Here is a 23,375-nt window from a genome sequence, read left to right as displayed (position 1 = left end):
CAGAACCCCCGAGGCACCTGGCGGAGGTGGGATTTTATTTTGGGATGGTTGCATAACATTCCCTGGTGTGGCTGTATCATAATTTACTCAGCCTCTCCCCTCTCCATGGGCATTCCCTTTAGCTCCCCCCACCTCTATTTTTGTTGTTGTTTAATCACAAAGATTGATGCCATTATAAACACCCTTATACAAACATCTTTGGCTATGAGTCCTGCCTATTCCATGAGCCAGGCTCCCAGGAGCAGGGATCGGCTTTGTTTTATTGCGAGTCGCCAGACTGCTCTGTGTGTCTTTGCAGTCTTCCAGGTGGCTCCCAACATGATTAGTGCCACCCTCCTGAGTGGTCTTAACGCTGGACAGCAACCCCGTTACTAAGGCAGGCTCTCTCTGGGTAGCCAGCATGTTTATAACACGACTTGGGGTGGGGGGGTGAGATAAAGGAGGTCAGAGGTACACACGGAGCTGCCACAGGCTTTGAGGAGAAAGTAGAAAGACAAGGCAACTGGAGAAAAGCAAGAAGAGGGGCCCAAGCAATAACAATGGTGCTCCTGTTAAGGCTCATTTGTGGAACCCTACAGGCATGAAAGACGGGTGATGCTGAACCTTCTCAAAACTGCTCTCTTCCCAAACCCATCCATCCCAAATAACTCGGTCCCCAGCAGCCCCCAGAAGCCCAACGCATCACTTTGCTTCCCCTGCCCTGTCACACATTGACACCAGTGAGTCCCTAACCAAAGAGCCCAACACCTTGGCCAACTAAAGGGAAAGCAGTTGCCTGAAATTTCTTAAGCACAAATCTCCATTTTGGGAACTTAGAAAATTCTCCCCTGTTGGCTTTATAATACTTTCTTTCTTCAGTCTACACTCCTTTTTGCTGCCTACCAAGTTTGGAAAATGCTTCTTAAGAGAAGTCTGCTCTGACCTAAAGCCTGCAGCATTGCACACGCAGTGGTTGCTGGGCTGGCAGTGCCCTGCCGATGCCCCTAGCCTGGCTCAGCCCCCAGGCTGCAGCCACATCGGGCTTCCTACGTAAATGGAAGCTCTCAGTGGGCAGCCCAGCATTGCTGGGCTTGCAGACCATGAGCCTGGTCCAGATCCCCAACCCGCTCTCTGAGTCTTTCACATACAGTAGCCCCTCTCCCCTTTTGCTGAAGGTTCACTCCTCCAGGGTCCAGTTACCCACAACCAACCAGGCTCTGATCATGTCAAATGGAAAATTCCAAACAGTTCAGAAGTTCTAAATCGTGCGCCATTCTGAGTAGTGTGACCAAATCACATGGCCATGTCACTCCATGCTGCTCAGAACAGGAACCACCCCTGCATCCATCATTACCAGCCCTCGGTCACTTAGTAGCCATGTTGGTTTCTCAGATTGACTGTCACACAGTTTCAATGCCCTTGTATGTGGGGTTCAGTGTTATCCACAGTTTCAGGCATCCACTAGGGGTCTCAGATTTTACCCCCCGTGGATACTGGAGGACACTGTCCTTTCTCTTTCCTCCTCCCTCAACCAGATGCAGAGGAGTTGGTAGGGACTGAGAAGCCCTGAGGACAACAGAGCCAAAAGAGGGAAGGAGCCTGGGTCCTGAATGACAGCATAGAGCAAACCCCCACCACCACCACCACCACCACCACACACACACACACACACACTAACCCATGGTGAATGGTGACATTTGCTGGTGACTGGTGACAGAGGTAGCCTGCCCTGATCCATACTGAGCAGCTCACAGACAAAGAGATCAAACAAAGCCCTTCCCTTCACAGGCTTCTCATCCCAAATGCCCGACCCTCCCACAGCCAGAGAGGCAAGTGTGCTCACTGTAGCTGCCATGCAGGCTGCCAGGCTCCAGGTACAGTGAGAGCCATCTGTGTACAGCCCGTGTGCACCTGCTCTGTCATCCTCTAGTTTCCCTTCCGAGGGGTGGGGTGTCCATGACCACCGAAGGAAAATGAAATATGACTCTAGGTGTCACCTTTCAAAGAGTGTTCCTGACTGCTAGCTAAAGTGATTTAAACCCCAGGAAAAATCCCTGTGTCCTTTTAACATCCAAAACTAATCCTCTCCACACCAGACATCAATGTTAAATAAACAGAGACTTCCATTAACCTGCACCTCTGTACATTTATGTTTAAAACGCGGTGTCACTCTCCTTTAAATGAACATGCTAATTAGTGTATTAATAAATAGCTGAATGGAATCAATGAGACATGTAATCAAGGTCTGACCAGGAGTCAAGGCCAGGTTGAAGGGGGTAGGAAGAAGGAGAGGAGGAGAAAGAATCTTATTAGCAGAGGAGGGGCGCGTAAAATCAATGGTCCACATGCAGCCGAGATGACGCCCAAGTTGACAGTGGAGGGGAAGCCAAGTGCCTGCCAGCCTCCCCTTTGATGGGCACGCTCCTGGTGCAAGTTAATGTAACTAGCTGGGAGGATGCTAATCAGGGCTGGAAAAGCCATCCCCAGCCCTGTCCAAGATCAACACTGGCAGAGTTACCCAGGACCTCAGTGCTGGACATCTGACTCCTAGACCTTTATTTAAGACACCAAGAAAGAGCAGGCTTAGGAGAGTTGATTCCGTTCACAGCACACATGTGCTCTCAAAGGAAGTCGCAGTGGGAGTTACTTGTTTGGGGCACTTGTTAACCTCTATCCCCTTCAAGCATCCTGGTCCATGAGGAGTAGCTGGAAGCAGCCCTGCCCCACGATGAGGGCACTGGGAGGTCATGTCCCTGCAGAAGCACCCTTAGGGGTGGGAATGAGGCAAGCCCCTCTCTTCCATCAGCTCTCTGTTTCCTATAGCACACAGCACAGCAGCAAAGCTCTGGAAGGCGGAAGAGGAAATTCATTGGCAAGTACGAGGGCTCACCTCAGTGTTGGAGCTCAGGGTAGCCCCTAACCTTCCATGTCCTCCAGCAGGAGACATACCCCTTCAGGCTGCAAAGCTCCAGTAGGAGACCTGGGCTTCCACTGCCCCAGAGGTTATCACCGGAGAAATACCTGAGCTCCCATCACCTTCCCTGGGCCGGATCAGGGACAGTGGCTGCAGCAGAAGTTGCATTGGCAGGAAAGAGACTCAAAAAAACCCTTCTTGCCTTGGGCCCACACTGCCCAAAGCAGGCCCACTAAGGGGAGGTCCTTCAAGGAAGCAGGGGATCAGCTTGGATGGAGGGCTGGGGCCAGGACTCTGGACTGGTTTGGGGCTCGGCTACCATGAAAACGAGGTTCCTCCTTGATTTGGTTACTGGGGAAGCTGATCCCTGGCACACAGGCGGAACACCTGCTGCTGTGAATGCCTATTTATGGCAATCACACCCGCACATGTGACCTAGGAGCTTCAGCAGGTATGTTCTGGGGTCTTTTCTGCAGCCCTGGTGTAGCCTGTGCACGACGCACCCTGAGGTCAGCATTTCCTGGCATGACAGGGAGGACACACATGCAAGGAAGGGCGGGGACACAGGGAGGCAGCCCTCAGCCGCCCTTGAGCTGTTTTCCACATTACTGCTAATGGTGCTTTGTCCCTGGAGGCTCATAACACAGCCAGAATGTCTTCAGGTCCCCAAAGCTCCCCAGACCCATCAGCAAAGCCAAGAGGTTACCGCCATCAGCTCAGGGGCACAGCTTCCTGACAGAGGCCATGAAAACGAAATGCATAAAAAAAACAGAGGACACAGGCCTCTCTGGTTTGAGGGATTTCAGTAAAGTCCGCGTGTACCAATCAACAGCCACTAAAATGCCACCACCAGAGCACTGCTTCTTTGGGACTGCTTCTCTTTAGATAGCTATACCCTAGTGTAGCTGCTCCATCACCTGCACCAGGTGCCAAACAGAATAGCAGAGTGGACAAGGTGCAAACGGCAAGGTCCCACTGGCCTACATGGCTGCCTGGTGAGAACCGGGGAGCACTGTCCACCCTGGTTGGTCAGAGCTGAGAGGAAGAAAAAGGAAGCCCTTTCCTGAGCAAGAAGATGCAGCAGGGCTTGGTCAGTGAAACACGGGCAGGATGCCAGTCCTTATTCACCCCTGAGTCACCGGTATACAAATACAGCATAGAGCACTCTACAGTATAGAAGAGACTCTGTCCACGGAAAGACAGAGACAGGCAGAAAGGTGATACCTAACGGACTGCTTGAGACAAAATTCAACTGCCTCCCATTGTGTCCAAGTGTTCCCATCTGGATTTGTGCTGTAGATAGTGACTGTTTTTAAACCAAAAATACCAGGACACATGCTCTAGCAATGGCACAGAATACCCAAAACAGAGACTGTTTTACTGAGAGCTGGCCTGTGGTCACTATAAGTGGATTAAAGGGTAGAAGGTGACTGGGATAAAGGTCCCGGGGAGGCAGGGACAGTGTGCCAGTGAGATGCCTCCTACTCCAGGGGACAGAGAGCAGTAAATAATTTCCCCCCTCCATGTGCTCTGCAGTGGAGGGAACAGCTTACTCAGTAGTGGCCCAAATTCTGTTTACAGAGGCTTTATCCTCTTCAATACACAGATACACACGATGGCAAGGACTCCCCTCTCCACAGTGGCTAATCACCTCTCCCCTTCATGGGAATAACACATTGCTTCAGTCACAATGGTTTGTCATGTTAGAGACCTCACTGACTTCCAAACCGAGGTGCCTGGAAGAATTGCACCTGCTCTAACAATCTGGGTGTCTTAGGAGACAGGATTTTGATGGGGCAGCTGGCCATAGGCAGTGAAAACCACACAGGACAACCCCAGTCCCTTCCTATCCAGTCAGAGGCTGTCTTGCCAGGAAACTGGGGCCCAGCTGAGGGGGCTGTTTTCATAACTATGCCCTGTTGTACACAGGTGCGCATATCCAGGTATGTCAATGCCAAGTACACTGGCCAAGCCCCTCTTGTCCCTGGTGGGCCACTACAGCTTCAGGGCTTTGTTGCAGACGAACGTTAGCAGGTGTCCCATCCTGCGGTGCATGGCATAGTCATGTTGGGCAGGGTGTAGACAGTAATTACCTATTAATAGCTAACCACTGCCTTGAGCCAAGAGTCTCCTGCCTACTCTCCCCTGCACCGAATATGGAGTCTGAGCTAGTAAACTTGAACAAACCAGTAACCTTCTAATTGATGGAAAAGAAAAGCACATTATCTAAGACATCACTGCAGGTCCTATAAAAATAATGTGTGTTTACATGTATGCATCGGCAAAATAGGTGGCCAAACTGAACACAGATTGGATACATAAACGTGGCAGTCAAATCCAGACTCCGGGGAAGTTCTGTGTCTCCCCAAAATGAGTGAATCCCTACAATACTTTTAAATCTTGCAGAGGTCACACTCAGAGGGGGAGCCAGGACTGATGCAACAGAACAGCCACCTGCTCCTCCCCTCCTCCCACTTGCTTGTAGATTCTCAAGGTGCTGGATTGTTGAAGCCCAGCCTTAGGAACAGATGTGACTATTTGTAAACCAAGAAAATTGAAGTGTTTTAATCCAATGGAGGGCGCCAATTTGAGGTACCTGAGAAGCAGGCAATGCTTTGCAGTAGTATTATGTCTCCAATTATTGAGCATTCATTACACGCGAAGCAGTGTGCAAACTATTCCCCATGTCTTACATCACTTATTATCACTGTAGCCCTTAATGTAGTACTATTCATCCTGTTAGTGGTAAAGAAAATGAACATCAGAGAAGGTAGGCAGCACACCCAAAGTCTCACAGCTAAGGAGCTGGCCTTTGATGACATCTCTAAACATGGCAGCAGTCATCCCTCATCTTCAGAGGATACATTCCGAGACCCCAGCAGATGCCTGAATCCACAGATAACGTTAAACTTGCTGCATACTGTGTTCTTCCCTAAACATATGGTGAAGATGTGAGTTGTTATAATGCCTATGCAATGCAATGAAGTCAGGTAACTGACATGTGCACTGGACTCCCGCTTAAAGGCTATTTGAACACAAGCTACCAAACCACAACAGTGGCTCTGATCATTGAGACAGCTACTAAGTATCTAATGGGCAGGCAGTGTCCTTACAGTGTGGATGCGCTGACAAAGGGATGATGCACATTCTGGGTGTGGGATCTCTCTATACTGAGCAGAACTGTCATTTAAAACTTACGATTTCTGAAGCTCTGCATTTCATATGTTCAGCCTTTGGTTGGCCATGGGTAACTGTGAAACACGGGAGGTGAAACTGCAGATCAGGAGGGCTAGTGCACTATGAAATACTTCAGCTTAAACAGTGGGGTCTAACGTGCGTAAGTTAGTATTAATCCATACCCAAGGATGGTTAGTTAACATCTCAGATGCTGCAGTCAAAACACCCGCACCCCAAGGTTGGAGGGCTGGCTGCATCAGAGTCTACTCTGGGCATTTCCACTGCACTCTTCCCACAAGCACGACTGGGCTTGTTAAAGAGCATAAGAGATGTTAGGAATAATTCATCATCAGGAAATGAAATAGCATCAGAGACAGGTGAGTGGTTAGACACACCACCCAGGCACCTCTGCCCTTCGGGCATGAGAATCTCTTGCAAGCTCAGACCCTTTTATGGCTCTGCTGCTGGTAGAGGGCTCCACTGGGTTTGTGCTGCATCTCTCAAAGGAGTCGATGCTCTGACGCCCATGGAAGGTGAGCTCAAGCCTGCAACCAAAGCATCGCTGCACCTGCCTCAAATAAACCTTCCTCCTGACAAACTCAGCAGGGCCAATGTCACACTTCCTGCCACCCTGGGTCCCTTCGTGTCCTCTGCCTTTCCCCCTGAAAGCTTGAGGGGACTTGCTGTCTCAGAAAAACTCTAACCCCTTCTCTGGCAGACTGGTGGGGCCTGTGAGGTTGTGTGGCCGTTCCTGTGCCTGCTGACTGCCAAAGACGGGTATGTGTGGTAGAAGCGAGTCTGTAGAGGAGGAGGTCTTAGCTCTCACCTGCCTGTAACCATGGGAAACAGAGCCCCTCCTCCCAATAATCTGGCACTGGGCACGGTCAGTTGGCATAGGTGAGGTTGCACTGCCAGGCCTGACTGTCTCCAGAGCCTATTCTGGCTCCTCAGGGTCCCGTTGCTTCCTGGGCACAAAGAAGGTGAATCAACTGGTATTTGTCCAACAGGTCTACAGGAAACACCATGCCAAACGGTTCTGTCCTTGGTGCTATGCTGTTCCATACTTTTATCAATAATTTGAATGAAGACTGAGAGTCACATTTATTAAGTTTGCAGATGATAAATTCCAAGACCTGCAAAGGTCAAATGAGATACTATGAGAGCAATCATGTGTATTACAGTAAGCTCAGTCCATTGGTGGTGGTGATATGAAGTTTACAAATACCTTATGAGCCTAGAACAGGTCAAAACCAGATGTACAAAAGAAATTTAACAGAGTAAATGTATGTTCTAAACTTAAACCTCAAAAACTGCTCATGGATAAAGTACTAGATGGTAGGGGGTGGGCATCTGGCATAGCAGCTAAGATGTCTACATCCCATATCAAAGTGCCTGGGTTCAAGTCCCAGCTCTGCTCCTGATTCCAGCTTTCTACTAATGGCACTAGTGGTTGAGTCCCTGCCACCTGGATTCAGGTCCAGACTCCTGGCTTCAGCCTGGCCCAGTGACAAACAGATATTTGGGGAATGAACCAGGAGCTGGGAAGATCTCTTCTGTCTTCTGAGTGTGTGTGTGTGTGTGTGTGTGAGAAAGATGTAAATGATCTCTTAAAGTTGCAAAAGGCAGAAGTTCATGGAGAACATGCACAAAACAGGGGTGGGATGGAGCTGCCCCTAATTCTTAAGTGATCCTCTGACCAACAACCCGCACACACAGATGACTTTTGACTTTGGCCTTGCTCTCCCCTGCTCCTGCTCCACCAGTCAGCCACAGACTCAGGCGAACTGTGCCAAGAGCAGCAGTGAGCTCTCCATCAATGTGGACAGACACTGAGAAGGTAAAGAGCCCTCCACCAGTACTACCCACGTTGACTTGTTCCCAGCCCCTGCAAAGTTGCCAGCAAAGTCCCCCTGCTTCCAAGTTGCCAGCACAGCCAGGACGTTCAGCTCAGAGAAAAGAGATTGGGGAGAGTTGATAAAACCCTGAAAGTTAAAGAGCTTCTTCACAGAAGATGGAAGGGATGGGACCAAGCAGTGCACAAACATAGGTCACCAGCTACCAAGGGGCAATCGTTTTATTTCCTTGGATTACTTTGGCATTATCTTTTTAATTTCTCCACCTTTGGGAAACCTGAGAGCTTCCAGGCCAGAGATACTAGGCAGTCAGCCAAGTTCAATGGAGTTTTCATGTTGGAAAAGAATTATCTGCAGCTCCAAGGTGCCTACCAGGCAACACAGTAAACGTGTGGCCAACACCCCAGCTCAGTCGAGTGCACCATGCAGCATCAGCCGGTGAGCAGGGACAAGTAACTGGAAGAATAAACACCCAAGACATGGCCATCACTGCATGCAGACTTCCTCATGAAGCTACTTCCTACTTCCTGTGTCTTCATGGTCGTTTCAGGATGTAAAACGCCCTCTGCTGTCCAACGTTCTAACACTCCTCTTTCTGAGCTCAGAGAACCAAGTTGAAGGTGAGGAGGGAGAGAAGAAAATCAAACAACTTGATGCTAGGTCCAAAGGGAATACAGGTGTAAGATAATGCCTGCTTTCCAGAGGCTTCCAAAATTGAGGAGAAGGAAATGCTAACAAGACAAATCAATCGGTTATAAGTTACCAGGAAATTCTTGCAGCCTGAAATTCCAGTCAAAATTTCAATACTACTGTCTTGACACAAAAATGTGTGGACCCTGTTAATACCTGGGGTCTGGATAAGACTACTTACAAAATTGGTTAGCTGGTTAAAAACTCTTCTGTGCCTGGCAATATTGTAAAGTTTGCAAAAAAGAAGTTCTAGGTGAATATCCCATTCTTTCAAAACAATGTTGTTTTTTGTTTGTTTTTCATTTCTAGGAGTTAGTTTTCTGTATTTGGCCACGTGATATCCCTTAAGCTCTGTACTCTTGCTCTCTCGAACACTCCAAGAATGGACATCATCAAATTAAAACAAAATTCTATTGCATCACCGCAAACTCTAGTTTCAAATAAAATATCTTCTCACTCAACAATAACGGCCAGGGGTGGGCATTTGGAGTAGTAGTTAAGATGCCACTCGGGGCACTCACATCTCGTGTCACAGTGCCTGGGTTTGAGTCCTGGCTCTGCTTCTGACTCCAGCGTCCTGCGTCCTGGGAGGGAGTGAATGATGCCTCAGGTGGCTGGATCCCTGCCATCCCCAAGGGAGACCTGGCTTGCATTTCTGGCTCCCAGCTTTGGCCTGGCCTCACTCAGTTCCAGCTGCTGCAGGCATTTGGGAAGTCAGCCAGCAGACAGGGGCTCCAGCCCTTTCTCTATCTCTCTGCTCTTCAAATAAAGTAAACAAATAATAATAAGGGCCAAAGATATACATATAATCTGTACCAATGATTTAGATTATTGTTAAGCATTTGCCAATGAGGGTTTGATCTTGCTCATATCAGGTCCTGGAAGGAGTGGAGTGAGTGGAAGAAACTTCTTCATCATTGGGCTTCAGGTGGCCAAGCCGGCCCGCTCCCACCACCCTCGGCACCCGGTGCTCTGCAGCAGCCCAGACTCTGTCCCATCAGACACTGGGCACACGGTGCGCATTTTGCATCTAAGTATTTGCCTCCTTCCTTGGCTCTTCTCATCTGATCACAGGACCAACTGCCCCTTTGAGGACCTCTGAGAACCAGCAGTCAGTGAAAAGTCTTTGAAAGGAAACCTAAGAAGGAGAAGCAACAGCAGGGATTCCCTACCTTTGCACCAGCCCCCCGCCCGGTTTTGCCAGGCCTCAGCTCCCCAGTTCCAGAGCCCTGCCACTGTAGTGCAGACATGCTAGGCCCAGGCACGGAGGCCACGCAGACTGGGGGCTCCTCAACTGCTCTATTTTTGTCCTGATCGCAGATCACTGTGGTTAGGGTACTTCCCCTCTTGGGGTCGCAGGCCCTGCCCTCTGCCCTCCTGGGGAAACAACGTGCCACCTGATAAAGCCGGGGGTGGGGAGATGACCGAGCTCCCTCTGACATCAATCCAGCATGTTCTAAGAGCCACTGATGAAACGTACAAGGGCTTAGTGTGGAGGTGTGAGGGGAACCAACAGAAATCTCCCCACCTCCATGGGGCTCACCAACACCTACCCTGCTCTCCGCAAGACAGCTTGCAGTCGAAGCCATTTCTGTCACCAGCCCTGAGACACCCAGAAGTGATTCTGAGAAGAGAGCAGAACCACCACTCTGACACCTGAAATCCCCCTGCACGCTGCAGCTAAAAAGACTGGGCTACAGGGTGCCCATGGTCCCCACGTGAGTGGGACTCCCAGGGCCGCCCAAGGCCTCCACTCCCTACACCTGTCACCTCCAGGGCAGCCGGGGGGGGGTTGAAGCATCTGTGTGAACTTGAAAGAATCAGATACACTTCTCTCCCAACCCAGTGGCCTGCTGTCTGTAGTTCCTATAGCATGGACACCGCGGGAGACCCCAGAGAGCCTACATGCTTTGCCATAAGTCACATCTACACCTCTTGCAATGAACAGACACCACAAAATTACAAAGATTCCACACAGAATGCAAAGCACTGGGCATCAACCCATTAACCCATCTGGTTTTTTTCTGAAGACAGGAATGAAAGAGAACAAATACTTTTTGAACACCTGCTAGGTTGTATTTGCGATGTGAACTCAAATACCTTCTGCATAAACGTGGGAGGCAAAGGTGCAGGACAAAAGACACTAGAACCCTGGGTGCCTGGAGAGAGACTGCCCTAGCTAAAGGCATTCAGATCGCACAGTTTTGTCATTAACGCGCTTCGAACCAAGGCAAGCGTATCTAGCGTCCAGATCCCTGCAGCAGGCTTTGATGGTGCACACTGACTCCTACCACTCAGGCTGGGGGGTTAAACAGACAAGATGCTATTCTGAAAGGGCAAGGACAACATGTTCATCACCATCTCGTAGCTCATGGTGGAGTTCACTTCCCGAGCCCATGGTGTCTCGAGTACTCATTGCAAACGGGGGCCGTGCACCACAAAAGGGAACCAGCTAATGTGCAGGACAAAGCCCTGATCATTCTCCATCCCTGCCCTTCTTCCGGACTTGCTCTAGAAGCCTCTGGGACTGCTCAGCCTCCAGGACTATGCTTTTTCCACTGGGAAGTAGTGGTGCTCTCCTGAGGGAAGGTGAACGCCTGGAGTGCCTTTAGAACAACCCCAAGGAGGTTGTTCAAGACGGCAAACTTGATTTAAAACATGAACCACTTGAAAAATGTAGAACTCTACATGTGGGTTTTCTTGCTTCTTTCCCAAGCCAAATCCCAGAGTGAAATCTTAGGTCCACAACACGGATGAGCAAGCATGCGATGGCGTTGCCAGGAACACAAGAGCCCTGTATCCACTGGCCTCCACATGCATCCCAATCCCATATGTACCCCAGTTCACTGTGCCCAGAAAGAATGCGCCACCCCCTTGCCTGCCATTCTCTGCCAACCTGATCCCGGCCTAGAAATCGTAACCCCGTGAATGGTGTCACCTTGCACCAGCAGCCCAAGCAGGAAATCTGCATGATGTCATCGTTGACTCATCCCCTTGCTCCCCACCCCCTTCTCGGCCATGCCCACTCTTCACAGTCATGTCAACTCTAATGGCCACGCACCTCCCAGGGGAAGGCACTTGTCTCCCTTGCCACCGCCTTCCCATGGGGCCCTCTGGGTCTCTCTAGTGTATCATAGCAGCCTCACCTCCAGCTGTCCTCACCCACATGCCAGGACCTTTCCACAGATGATGTAAGTCTGACATGGATGATTTTCCCCAAGGCCAGATAAATCCATTAGCTGCACACGAACACCCTGGCCCAGACCCCACCCCACTTCCCACCACGCCTTGAGTGCCATGCTCTCTCCTGCTCCACCTGGGTGCACACTGCCTCCTCCACCTGGTGCTCTCCACGTGTGTTCCCAGAGCCGGTCCTCCCATCTTTTCAAACACCGGTCAGAGCTCAGTGCAATGCTCCTTCCTCCTCATGGAGGTTTTCCCTTCTGCACAAGGGTCCTTCTTAATGATTCCCAGGGCACCCTCTTCTCCCTGTTCAACCCATGCCATATTGTATGCAAATATTCTCCTCCTGTGTGTGTGTGTATGTGTGTGTGTGCATGTGCTGTGGCCACACCATGCTGTGAGCTCCCTACTGGCAGGAAGCAGGTCTTTCATTTCTGTACAACCAAACCCCTGCACCGTGCCTGCCCCCTCACAGGTAGTCAATAACAGTCAGCTGCCTGTTTAAATACTCTGCATTGGTCAGTTTTGTATGACTACAACAAAACAGCTCACAGTCTGGAGGGGTTCAAAGTCCAAGATGGGCAGCCCCATGGGTTGGGCTCCGGAGAGTATGGCAAGAGGCTGTGGTCACATCTCCAGCCAGAAGCCGAGCAAGATGGGGACAGGGAGCTGAACTCGGGCTTTATAACAACTGTCCCCCTGGCAGCACCCCCAGGGACTTAAGGACCTCCCACGAGACCCCACCTCTGAAAGTTTCTGCATATCCCCATAGCACTATCCTGGGGACCAACCTTTCAACCCATGAACCTTTGGGGGACATTCAATGTCCAAGCCACATCCAACCCCCTTGATTAAGACTTGTAAAGAGATGTGTATGGGGCATGGGGAAAGGGAAGCACCAAGGGAAGTCATAATTTCTTTTCTTCCTCCAGGGTCCCTTCCTTAACCTGCCGCTACCAGCATAGGACCCCACCCCCTCCCCTGGGACTCAGGCTTCTAGATTCCTGAGCCAACCAGCCCCTCCCTGCCTCTCGGCTCTTTGCCACATCAGCAAACACCCAGGAGCTGGTCAAGGTGTCGCAGTGAGAGGCCTGAGCCTGGATCTTCATCCTCTCTCTGTTGATCCGCTCTGACCTTGTGTGCAAAGGGACGCTTTCTTGTGACACTCACCAGGTCCTTCAATATGCATGGCCACATTCAGCCTCACCTCTTGAGCTGCAGGTGGGAGCAGAGGAGGGGGCAGCCAGGGCTTCTTTTCAATGCTAAAGAAAGAGATTGGGGCCCAGCCTGGACAGGGAACCCACTGAAAGATAGCCAGCAGGCCTAGGATTAGAAGCGAGGTCTCCTTACTCCCCAGCTGGCACATAATACTTTTGCAATTGCTCTGAAAATGAAAACCTCAGGATTATTTTGCAGGGGGAAAAAAAAATAGGCCTGGAGAAGCTGCAGCCACATTTCCGACAAGCTCCATTCAGAGGGCACCGCAACTTACATAAATGACTTCCTATTACACCGCAATTGTCACTGCTACGTGACCGTCTTGCCGCTTCCTCGAAGGTTCTCTTTGTTGTTTTTTTTTCTGTGCGGCTACCCCAGGAAGCAGAACCAAATGCAGTCCAAGCAGGAAAATAAACCACACATGACACCTGCAGCCCCGCAGCCCCCTCACCCGTGGCTCCTCCGGAGCTACAGCAAAGAGAAGGCATGAATAGTCTCCCAGGGGCCTGAGCCTTCTCCCACCTGCCCTCTTCCCATCACTCTCCTGTGTCCCTGAGAACAGGATTCCAATGGGCAAAACGAAAGGCATCAGTACATGAAGAAGAAATGAAGTGGCAATTTCCCAGCATGGCCGGGAATCCATACAAGCTGTTGTCAGGGTTTTCCTGTCGAAGGGTGACTGTCACACTCCACCAAAGTCAAGCGCGCCAGAGCTCCAGCGCTTGACTTACAGCTGCTCCATCGTGGCAAGATATTTTTAATTTAAAACTCACTGCAGTTGGGTTCGAACTCAGCCGGGACTTGATTTACTGCTAATTCATTTCCACGATTCCTATAATTCTAAACTCAGTCACCAAACAGTTTAATGCTGATAGAATCACTAGAGCGGTGCTGTATGAATGGGCGCCAGGGGAATTTTGTTAGGGAGTGTGTGTTAGCAACTATTGTTCCCTTTGCCAGGGAGCACAGTGCTTGGGCAGACAGCGGTGGAGGCCCTATCATCAGGCACATGGGTGACTGGCCAGTGTCCCCAAGTGATCCAAACCCAATACTACCGCAGTGATAACCTCTCTCTGCCCCAATACACCACACATACACGCACGTCATTACCTATGCAAGATGAATACCAGGTGGTACCACATCACACCCCAACAGCAAAAACCATGGAACTGTGGCCCACCAGGAAACCCTCAGCCCTCTCTAGGGTTGCAAAGTTTTCTTCTTCCAGTAGAAAACGTGTTTCTTAAATTTATTTTTTTTTTTATTTTTTTGACAGGCAGAGTGGACAGTAGAGAGAGACAGAGAGAAAGGTCTTCCTTTTTGCCGTTGGTTCACCCTCCAGTGGCCGCCACGGTAGACGCGCTGCGGCCGGCGCACCGCGCTGTTCTGATGGCAGGAGCCAGGTGCTTCTCCTGGTCTCCCATGGGGTGCAGGGCCCAAGGACTTGGGCCATCCTCCACTGCACTCCCTGGCCACAGCAGAGAGCTGGCCTGGAAGAGGGGCAACCGGGACAGGATCGGTGCCCCGACCGGGACTAGAACCCGGTGTGCCGGCGCCACAAGGCGGAGGATTAGCCTACTGAGGCACGGCGCCGTGTTTCAATCATGCCCGATTTAGGGAGATGTAGCTGAACAACTCAGGTTTCCTTCGCTAATTTAATAAAGAAGATTTATCTTTATCACCCCCGAGTGACTGATGGGCTCGGCCAGCACCTGTCTTGGTCCGCCTTAATACTTTGCCTCCATGTAGTTCCAAGCCTGCCCATGCTGGAGTGCAGGAAGGCACCATGTGAGCCTACACTTCACTCCCTGGTGTTGCCCTGCTCCGTGTATTCGCTCTACATATTCAGCACACAGTTATTGATTGCTTCTGATAGCATGGGCTCAGGGCTGGGCACAGAGTAGACACAAAAAAGTAAGAAGCCTAAGACACAGGAATTACAGTCACCCCTCAGTATCTGCAGGGTTTGCTTCTTTCCAGGACCCTCCCCTCAGATACCCAAACTCATGGGTGCCCAAGTTCCATTTATGTAACACATTGTAGTGTTTGCGTATAACCTATGTCATCTTTAAATCATGTCTAGATCACTCACAATACCTAGTACAGTACAAATGTTATGTTATATTGTTTAGGAAATAATGACAAGAAAAAGTCTTCCCATGTTCAGTACAGACACAATTTTTTTTTCTTTGCAAATGTTTTCGATCTGTGGTTTGTTGGATATGGAGATGGAGAACCTGAAGATACAGACAGCCAATTGCAAACAGTCTCAATTATTACTGCCACTGCCTCAGCAGCTTCTCTGCCATTATTAAAAAGTCTGAATTGAGGCTCTGATTGCACAAGAGACTGCCTCAAGCGGGGGGGGGCCGGCCCCACCCTCTGGGAGCCAGAACAAGCAGGCAGACATGCCATGACAGAGCCCGAGAGCTGCTCCCATCCATCAGCAGTGGGGGCCATGCACTCAGGGGAGGAAGCCGGGGGTCAGCATCTAATGGGCCAGACATCTGGGAGAGTGCAGGGCAGCCGTCATCTGCCCAGCCTGCTCCTACGGGGGCCTCAGAACACAAGGGTTTCACCACGGTGTGGGTAGGGGATGCCGGCTAGAGGTGATGACCTATGGAAAGCATTTTATGGGGAGATATCCCCTGTTGTGTTGTACTTGGATGCTTATCCTATTTCTTAAATCCAGGAGGGCAGCAGAGGTCATGTGCCTCCATCCTCTACTTCCAAGCAGCCACTCACCTCTCTCACCCAATGCCAAGAGTGCTTGAGACATTGGCCCCCAGCATGTGGAAGGCACTCCCAGGGTGAATAGCCTTCAGAGCTAAGAGCACCTCCTGAAATCCCGCTGGCGCTCACTGCCATTCGTAATGGGGTTGCTACTGGGGGGTTGAAAGTGGGGAACCCAGGCTGCGGCTGGCCCTTGCTGCTGCAGAGCCATGAGTCCTGGAGGCTCCCATGGGAGCACCCTGCCCTGCCTCTTTGTCTGACTCTGTTCAGAGGATCCACAGGCGTGGCTGGAGCCACGGGCTCCTTGTATGGAGCCCTCCACTCCCATTCACACACCTGGCCGCATCAGCACAGCCCTGCCTGACATTGCCCACCACACCCATTTCTGAGCCTCCGCCATGAGCTCTGCTTCCCACCACAGTGGGTCCTGATGCCTCAGGCCATTCCTCTGCTCCTGAAGTTCACACTCGCCTGTCTTCCTTTTGAGACAAAGAGTAGGCTCCTGCAGGAGTCACACACCAGGGGCTTCCATCAGGGAGCCATGGAGACCCCAGCTCTGGGCCTGACTCATGGAAAGTCTGGCTTGACCTAGTGTCACAAGCCCAAAGTGAGGGGGATTGATGCCTCACAGGCTGATCTGTGACCACTGAGCTCCAGTGGTCAGGGAGACCCTGCAGGGGAGCCACAGGCTGTGCCTACCCTCCGCAGACAATCCCGAGACCCCACGTTCCCATCAGTCCCCTCTGGACACGTCCTGGGGAACTGTGTTTCTTTGGTGATCTGTGGCTAGTGCAGTAGTATGTTGCTTGTTTCCCATCTGTCTCTACCTCCCCCTCCCCTGCCTTTTCTCCTCATCCCTGCTCACCTGGGACACTGCCCCTCAACAGAGTGTAAACACCCAAGCTTCTGGGGAAGCCAGGCCAAGGTGGGGTGAGAGATGAGGCCTGGGGTCCTAGCTTTGACCAGAGCAGTCCTGCCTGTACCAGCTCTGTGTGCCAGAACTCCATATTCCCAAATACACAGGAAAATGTCTGAAATCATTGCGCTGGAGCAACTCGGTCATATTATAACTGGCAACACTGGAACATAAGGTGATTGCTCCCCAGGCTCCTCAGCCAGGAATGTCAGAGCAGGCATCATGTATCTCTGTCTGTGACCCGGCACAGCTTCTCCCACACCCCCAGGGTGTACACGAGGGGCTGCACCAGGATCACCTAGGACAGGGGTGGGGAGCATTTTTTCTGCCAAGGATCCACAGGCGTGGCTGGAGCCACAGGCTCCTTGTATGGAGCCCTCCACTCCCATTCACACGCCTGGCCGCATCAGCACAGCCCTGCCTGACATTGCCCACCACACCCAATTCTGAGCCTCCGCCATGAGCTCTGCTTCCCACCACAGTGGGTCCTGATGCCTCGGGCCATTCTTCTGCTCCTGAAGTTCACACTCACCTGTCTTCCTTTTGAGACAAAGAGTAGGCTCCTGCAGGAGTCACACACATCTGGATATTTCTAACATCATTCGCAGCCACACAAAATGATCAACTTAAAAATCAGTCAAGTGATGTCACAGATCTTACATGGCCTGATAGGGAGCTAAGAACATGTACACAGGCCTGGAAAACCCTCCCCTGTCTTGCCCTGGAGACAGCTGAGCCAGGCGGTGGGTTGGGTGGACCCCTGCCTCCTGGGCCTGAATCTGCTTGCATAGCTCAGCTTACACCATGGGCAGCACCCAGGCCTCTGTGTGTGATGCAGAATCTTTGTGGGGGAACCCAACCTTTTATGCAGCCAAGAGTAGACCTACGAAACTATCTGTCTCACTCCAGACTTCTGCGTCCACCACGCGGTCTGTCTACTGTTGTGCTTTCACAGTCCATGTTAGCATGCTAAAGGCACACAGCCGCCCCACAGCAAGGGACCTCGTTAGCTTTGCGTTATTCCTAGGGCTTCCCCAACCCAGGGGAACTTGGGTGTGTCTGAATCTGACACAGATTCCTGCCCCAAGAGAATACACTTTGGGAAACCCTGATCTATGCCTTTCTCAAAGCAGCTGAGAGATGGAGAGGAGGAAAATGAATTCTCACATCTTCATCATGTTAGGTAATATCTACGCAACCTGGTTCCGTGGCACCTCCTGATGCCTGCACCCTGACATTCCCTCCCCTCTCCCTCTTCCTTCCTCTCCAGCCTCTCCTTCCACCAGAAGAGAAGCACATCTCCAGCCCTGCTCTGCTTACTTTCCATCTTCGTGATCATCCGGGCCAAAGCCAAGGACTGATGTCTTTCCTTTCTAGTTCTAGACTCTCCATCACCAGGAGCAGCGAAACTGAAGGAAGGGTTTAGCAAGTCAAGCAAATACCTGGCCCTGAGCAAAGACCAAGCAGGCCCCTGGATGGCTGGGGTTTTCCTTTCCTGAATTCCCAGTCACCTCCTCCTCCACCACTTCTCGCCCCACTCTTCAAGGGGAAACACCGCCCCTTACCCCGGAAGGCCTCCCGAATGGATTCAGCCAGGCCTTGCTGAGCGCATTGACTTTGGGATCAGTGAGACCTTGTTAGCTAGCGATCTGTTTTGTACTGGAGTGGCATAACGTCCCAAAATCCAATTTGCTATTGTGGATTCGGGTCCACGTAGAAGACACTAGGCAGGTGGAGGAGGCCCAGACAGGGTGCGGGAGATCTGTCCACAGCTGACCAATGCAGCCAGCCACCCCGGGAGCCCACATCCAACTGTTCCCTCTGCTCCTACTGCTGCCCCCCCCACCCCGGGAGGAAGGAATGCGATTCTAAACGCACCCCTTGCAGCCCCCTCAAGTTCTGCAAAACCGCCACTCACCTCCTAGTGTGGAGGAGAAGCCAAGTGAATCATATGTGGAATAAGAGTTTGTCTTTTGGAGGAAAAGGAAAAAAAAAAAAAAAAAAAAACAGAAACAACTACCCACAAGAGTTGCACCAGTAGCTGCTTCCTAAAACGTGCAGACCGGAGCTAAGGGATCTGCCAGCCTAGCCCTGGGCCTCACTCCCATCCCTCTCGGCATCAGGGTGTAATTCCTAGTGCCTGGCTCAGCCTGTGCCATCGCAGGTCCGGATTATCTTCTCCATATGTACGGAGATCTATCAAAATGCCACCACGCCGCAGGACGACTCTCCCCACTCACAGCCCATTGGCGCCAATTCCAACAGTCTCTGCTCCAACCACCACAGATCCAGGTGCCCAGCATGGTGTGCCGTGCCCTGGCAAAGACTTATCCTCACTCCTGGACCTCAGAAGCTGGGACCTGAAGGCCAATGGATGAGGGAAAGCCTGTGAGCTCCTGTGAGCAGTGGGAAAAGATCAAGCCTCACGTGGCAACGTGGAACCTGGGAGCTCACTTACACTCCCTTCTTGGCCAGGACTGGACGGCAAAGTGCTGTGTGCACAACACCAGCAGCTTGAGAAGCTCACTAGGGAAACACACACTCCCAGCAGCTTGGAGCGCCCTGGGCCCGAAAGCAGAGATGGGGACCTCGCTCACTACTCTCTCACTCACTCCTTCATTCTCCTCAGGAGAAAAAGAGGTTCATGAAGTGAAGAGTCACCCCCCGGAGCTGAGCACCCTGCCAGAATGATGCACACAATCTTACAATCCACTGGCTGTTGAGGATAAGGCTCACTGCCCGCTTTGGTGCATGGGGAAATCTGAGGGTCAGAGACTAGACCGGTTAGCCTGGGCACATGGAGGAAATCCCAGGGAGAAACCGGGGCCAGGTATGCCGGGCTTCCCCCAGCACAGTCACCCACAAGCCTGCCAATGGGGCGGCACCATGCACCCCACACACACTTTAAAGAGACAGGCAGCAGGGTGGTGACTGGAGTCACCAGCTCAGAAAGCTGAGGGTAGAAGCTTGGCTCGGCCACTTGGTGGCTGTGTGATCCTGGACAACATCTTTAACCTCCTGGTTTCAGTCTCCTAGCTGAGCACAGGAGGCTGGGGACAGCCACGGCCTCCCTGGGGTATCAGGAGCAGTTAGTAGTGTGCCCACCTGTGCAGTCTGCCTAAAGGGCGCCTAAGCCAAGTAGCCGCTCAGCAAGTACTGGGCACCATCCCCATCAGTCATCATTACCATTTCCCATCTCGTTGTTTTCATAAGGACTAAACCCCATGCTAGGAGCTCACAGCCTCATCACCCAGGAGGCTTGGGGACGCTTTCTAGTGCAGGGATCTGGGGGCTCTCACCCCCCCAGGCAGCTTTTCATCCAAGCTGCTGTTTACCAAGCAGGCCCCCTTCCTTGGGGAGCAAGGCCTTGGCTCTGGGAATTAGGACCCCCTGCCTGCCTGCCTTGCCTGCCTGCCTTTTTAAGATCCATTTCTTAGCACTCAGCGGCAGAACCCTTTCCCGTCTCCCGGCCTTCCTGCTGGCTCCACCTTCCTGCCACAACTAGAACGCTGAAGCCCAGCCAGGCGGGAAGGAGGACCCAAGAGTGAGCAGGGACAGAGGGAGAGACGGGATCGGGTGGGAGTTCAGAGAAGGGAGCAGCAGTGGGGCTCGCAGCTTTTAAAGAGACAGTAGCGTCCGCAGGGCTCTGTGCGGACCCAGCGCTGCTCAATGGAGCATACGGGGCAATTACTCTAATCATGTGCATCTCGCAAACAGCCGTTTGATTTATTAGCGCCACGTCTTTTTAAAATGCCGCTGTTAAATATAAATAACACTTAATCATCCAGCTGTCGTTAAATTCATGTTATATTGATTTCTTGGAGTGCCGCAAATTTGAGGGCGCATGGGCCGGCGGATGTGCACACAAAGCCAAGAGGTGGATTGCGGCTGGGGCGGGGGGGAGGAAGAGGAAGAAGAGGGGTGTCCACGGAGAGAAACGAACCCTGTTCCAGGGCCCCGGGTTTGACCCAGTTTCGCATCGGGAGGCGGCGGCGGCGGCCGCCAACCGGGAAGAGGCGAGGCCGGCACATCTGTCGCACACACTCATCCAGGCAGGCCCCGTGGCGGGGCTCTCGGCGCCGTCTCGCCCCAGCCCCGAGCCGCTGCAACAGGTCTCGCGTGTGCATTGTCTGCCTAGTGCCTTCCCTGGCGAGCGCGGGGAGCAGCAGCCGAGAAATGCCCCCTAGCTGGCTAGGAGGAGACAGCCTGGCTGCAATTTCTTTGCATCAAAGCCCGGTGATCCCTGCGAGCGGAGAGCGCTTAGGAACCCAGCCCCCTTGGCTCTCGCGCCGCCTCAGGACGGCTGCCGCCCTAGGAAGCCCCCTGCTCCATTCCCAGCAGCCCACGTTGCGAAGAAAAGGATCCGCAGGCCAAGGGTAGGCAGACTGTCATGCAGAGTCTCCGTCTGCAGCGAGCGGCCGCGGCAGGCGCCCAGAAGAAAAAAGGAAACACGCGGGCTGCCTCAGATTCCCCCGGAAATGCGTGCACAGCCTCGGTGGGCATTCGGGATGAAGTGCTGGAGGCCAGAGGCCAGCCCAGGGAGGACAGGATTGCACCGGCGGGGACTGCTCGCCAGCCTGGAGAGCAGCGAGAGGCCGGGCAAGCAAGCGCCCAGGGTCTGGCGGACCCACCATTCCAGGCTGCGGCTCCCTTCCCCGGGAGCAGAGCCCTCTCCGCCCCCACCCCCAGGGAGAACTTAGGAAGAAGCCACAGAAGAGTGGCGGTGTGGCCTGCTCCAAGGCTGGGCGAGGAAGCCAAGGGGAAAATCAGACGCGGCACCCACCCCGCTTTGCACGCATGTTGATTCATGCCTGCTTCCTCCGAGAACACAAACCGGTGCCTAACGCTACACCGCTACACCGTCCAGGGGTGCTCTGAACCCTGATGTTTAGCTCATGACCAGCATAGTGACTGCTGGTTTGGTATCCAAGTGGCGGCTCCTGAGCTGCAAACGCGGGTAGGGAGGGACACAGAGAAAGGAGCAGTGCTCCCAGGGAGGATGCACAGACATTTCAGGAAGATCTGCACCCTGGCCTTTTGCCCTGTCCTGGTCCCGTGAGGCAGTGTGTACCTGGAAGGCACTCACTGTTGCTGGGGCTCACTGTCTGCTGCAAGCCATGTGGCGCCGCCGTACGCATACGTGCGACCAAACACTCCAAGGGCACGCGTATGGAACTGTTCCAGCTCTTCCGAGGCCTGGCAGCCAGAGGTGGACCTCACTGTCACACGGGGTGGGACCAGCTGACTACTCTGAGCCTGAGGGAGACTGCAGGTGTGGATGGGGGAGGTGCAGCGCACGCATGCCCATCCCGGTCTCTCTGCATGGTGAGAACTTTGCTGGATTCCCTGTCCCCCTTTCCATCCATCCTAGGGCAGCTCACAGGATACACAGGGAGGGTTACAGGGATATGGTCTCCTCCCCCACCCCCACCCTCAGCCTGGCCAGCCACCCCTGCTGGGGCTGCACAGAATTTGAAAATACTGGAGATGGGGGTGTGGGAGAAGCCCTTCATTTTAGCACCCAACTGCAGGACTTACAAAAACAGCCCAAAATCTGTGCCCAGTACTGAGGTCTCCTTGTTCCAAAGAATGTTTGCCCCTTCTCTCTCAAGTTCTGGAAGACTCCCAGCACATTTTTCCCACTGGTGGGTTTGTGGGACATTCTTAAAGCGTGATATTGTATAGAGGTTACATGCTTATTCCATATTTTTGTCAGAAAGCCACCTCACAGGGGCAGCTATAGCAACACGCATACTTGCTGGGTGTACGATCAACTCCAAAATAGGTTTTACTTGGATTTCACCCTTTGCCGCCTACAAAAACCCAGCCCCTAAAGGAGTTGCTCATAGAAACCTAAGATGCAACTACTGGGGGGGAGGGGGAACGCTTTGGAACCCCAGGCTCCTCCAGAAAAAAGTTTGCACACGAACGGCCTGTGCAACTGCAGCCAGGGAGAAAGGGAAATGGAACCTGGAGCCCCCAGCTGCAGGAGAGAGATGCTACACGCGGAGGGCCAGGCTCCGCGGGTCGCAGGAGGCCCGAGAATGCCTTGCACCTGACGGGGTGGGCCCTGCGAGGCGGCCGGGAGAGAGGCGATCTTCCTCCCTGGGAGGACTACACCCCTCTCTGGGCCCCTCCGAGGCCGTTTCCGCAAACACGCTGCTCGAAAGGCATGCGGCAGGTGTAGCGGGCGCTCGGCAAAGCAGCCCGGGTACCAGGGAAGACTGGGGAGGTGAGAGGGAGACCCAAGTCCTGTGTCCCCAAGCCGCTGCTTCCAGCTCTGTGCATAGAGCTGGCCCTTTCAGGAGGCTCTGCCATCCTGCCCTCGATCCTCCCGAGACCAGGGACCCGGCCGCCGCGAGGCCGAAGCCCCTTCCTGCCTGGAAGCCGGCGCATTCCCGGGGAAGCCGAGCCGCGCTTCAGAACAGCGTCTGTGCTGCCTCTTACTGGGGAGACGCCGCGTCGGTTCCATCTGCACCGCCCTACCGAGCTGCAGCCCCCGCCGCCTCTAGGGCCTCCTCCCCGTGCGCCCGGCCACCGCGCTTTCCGAATACCTGCCCAGATACCTGTCGGTGTGTCTCCCAGGAAAAATCCCGAGGGGTCCAAAGCCACGGCGCGGCGGATTCACTGGGCGGGTCTCCCAAACCCTCCCCAGACTTCTCCCGTTTTTAAAGCCAGCGAGGGATGAGCGAGCGGGGCTGGGAACGGGAAA

The 23,375-nt window shown here is 52.8% G+C and overlaps 1 protein-coding gene across 1 annotated transcript in view; it reads right to left on the bottom strand.

Annotated features, from left to right (window-relative positions):
- The window catches only part of PLXNA4 (plexin A4), a 420,485-nt gene that overhangs the window by 396,457 nt on the left and 653 nt on the right, over positions 1 to 23,375 (bottom strand). The window lies entirely within an intron of this gene.

This window comes from Lepus europaeus, chromosome 1 (assembly GCF_033115175.1).
Source record: "Lepus europaeus isolate LE1 chromosome 1, mLepTim1.pri, whole genome shotgun sequence".
NCBI classification, from domain to species: Eukaryota; Metazoa; Chordata; class Mammalia; order Lagomorpha; family Leporidae; genus Lepus; species Lepus europaeus.
The sequence above is the reverse complement of the archived record's forward strand: the minus strand, read 5'-3'. Positions and strand labels throughout refer to the sequence as shown.